Below are 2,908 nucleotides of genomic sequence, written 5' to 3'. Positions count from 1 at the left end.
GTTTTCACTGGCATGGGTAAGAGAGGGGAGAGAGGATAAAGTGTAGGAGCGACAGTTTCCAGCTCCCCACAGGCCTAGTGTCCCCCCCAGCCCCAGCCCAGCCTGAGCCCCACGAAGGTGTCTGATGCCTGGGGCTGGGGATGCCGCCCTGCTCACTGGATGGGGGTGCACAGGGGTGCCCTGGCTTCCCACGCAGCCCTCAGCTTCCCCAACTACTGAGGCTCCCTGCCAATTCCCTCCTCACTCCCTTCATAGAGCAGGGGAATACGAAAATACAGACATATGTTTAAGCCATTGCCTGCATTTGGACTTCTCCTTTCAGTCAATTTCTAACTGCAGCATTTAAGCCCCACAGATTTTCACTGCTAACTGGTCACAGCTAGCATTCCTTGATGTGCTTTTGAATCAGATGAACTGAAATAGTTCTGTAAGATCTATCATGTCTCTGGCTTGTAAAATACAATTATTTCTTACTAGGTTACACTAATATTTTGTAATTCATTCTTAATATTATTCTTCAATAAAGCTCTGCGCAAACAATCTATCCCACAGGAGGAACTTCTGCCAGATCCCAGATGTCAAACACATTTCCTTCAAATACAGGAGTTTGTGACCTTTTATGTTTGTTAATGTGACGCCATGGAAATTATTTATAATAAATAAGCATATTTCAGACTCAGGTGCTCCATGGGCCCTTTTTCAGTGATACAACAGCCTTTCCTGATACAGGTCTTTCCTGTTTTGTTGTGGGGTTTTTTCCCCCTAACAATGAAGGTTTGGGAATAATTTGAAACCCTGTTATTGAACCAAGTCCAACTACTGCACTAAAAGGTAGACTGAACCTTTTGAGATAACACATCTTTCATATCTTTCCTGAAATCAGCAACAGATAAGGTTCTAACTTTCTCTTTTATCCTTAACCCTGAAAATGCAATTTTTAAACTGCAGACTGTATAAATAAATTGTCTTACAGCACTGAATCAAAGAGGAAACTACTGGAATTGTTTGGATCTAAATGACATTTAGATCATTTGATATACCCACTGATTTTTGCATGCAGCAAGCTCATTTTAAAGCTGGGCTAGCACCACCTACCCACAGTCTTCCAGGTATAAGAGCTCTAGAAAACGTCTGAAGGTGTCAATATGTTGATAACATTTAATCTTATCTTTTTTCAGTAGGTGTGACAATGACCTCCCAAACCTGTGCCAGATTAAGAGCATCTGGCTCTTAATGAAGTCAGGCAAGAAAAGGATGCAATTAGAAAACAGTGCAAGGAGCATGCCTTGGCTCTGTTTCATGCTTTTCTCAACTACACATAAAGGTTTATAATGCCTCCTGAGTTTACTGGATTAATCATCTTGGATTCCTACATCAGCCGCAGCAACAAATGCCTCCTGAGGAGGAAACAGAACCGTTTGCTCCTGCACCCACAGTTACTCCTGTTCATTACTCCAGGCTGAAACTGATGGCCTGTCCAGAGCAGCACCCTTGTGCCTCAGTGGTTATCCACCCTGGAACCTCTCCTTGCCTTTGGATAGTTTGGGGCTGGCAGCCATGGCCCAGAAGCAACTGCTGCAGCTCACACAGATGTGGGACTGCTGTGGAGAGACAGGACCAAAGTGTTCTGCTGCATGAAGGATGAGCCCTACTTGGATTTATTATCAGAATGTATTAATGATGTGTGTGTGCAAAGAAAATCTGCCTTACAGCATAAGGCAAAACATAACAAGCCAGCAAAACTGTTTTCAAATTCACAGTACATCAAATCTGAATGAGGTAAAGAGAATGTCTAATTTGAACAGCAAAGTACCTCCATGTAATTGCTTGTCTAGGCATTGTAGCAATATTTTCAAATGGTACTGGACATTATGCAATAAAGCTGTCCTTCTGCAGATCTGTTGGAGGAGGCAACTGGCTGCAGTCTCAGATGGTGGACAGAATTACAACAGGTAATGTCAAGAAAGTGCGATGTTAAACATGCATTTGATAAAAGGAGAAAATAAAAAATAATAGTCATGGACTGAATTATAGCAGCTTTCTATAATGAAGTGTGTGGACCCCACCCAGAATCTGTGGCAGAGGAGGGAAGGTGTCAGCTAAACCCAAAGGTTATGATGGGAATGGAAAAAAAAAACAGGCTCCAGCTGAGAGCAGGACAAGGAGGATGAGGAAACAGTTTCATGTTTCTCTCAAAAAAACCTCAGGGGACAAAGATTACTGCTGCAAAAACTTTAATGGTAGTAAAATCCTCTGGCTGCAGAACTTGTTTGTAACGAAGGTGTATTAACTGCGTAGGGACTTCAGCTGAAAAGTACTCTGCTATTTCACTGAAATCTAAGTTGCGAAATCCTTTTTTCCTCTCAAAAATCTCTGCCTCAGAAAACTTAATTTAGTGGTTACACATGGAGTTTGGCTATAAGACATTGTAGGCTGTGTGCTGGACTTGTCCTGATAACGCCCTGCTTTTAGGTCCTGACGGCTGAGCTCATCACTTGGCTATTGCAATATATACTGGAATTTAACTCTGATCATAAGTACATCACTTGATGCTAGTTTCTGAAACTAAAGTATTTCATAAGCAGTAGTGTTAGATGCTTGCTTGCTCCAAAGGATTCTCAGCTGGGAGAGAGCTGGGAAAGCTATTTGGAATCATCAGCTGCTTAATTTCATGTAATTCTTCATAAACTAGGCAAGAAGTTCTATGCAATTATGTTTTCCACTTTTGTGCTTAAAAGATTTCAGTGTGCTCTGTGCAAACATTGATTCAACCTCTGAACCTATTGATTTTTAACATGGAAGTTGGCATGTCTGTAAGTGTGCACAGGTGGTGGGATCAGGTTTCTGATGCAAAGGATCACAGGGGAGAATTCACTCCAGATTTATACAAAGCTGCAGCCTCTATCAG

This window comes from Corvus brachyrhynchos, unplaced genomic scaffold (genome assembly GCF_000691975.1).
Source record: "Corvus brachyrhynchos isolate BGI_N302 unplaced genomic scaffold, ASM69197v1 scaffold1, whole genome shotgun sequence".
Classification (NCBI taxonomy): domain Eukaryota; kingdom Metazoa; phylum Chordata; class Aves; order Passeriformes; family Corvidae; genus Corvus; species Corvus brachyrhynchos.
Note: the sequence above shows the minus strand (reverse complement) of the source record.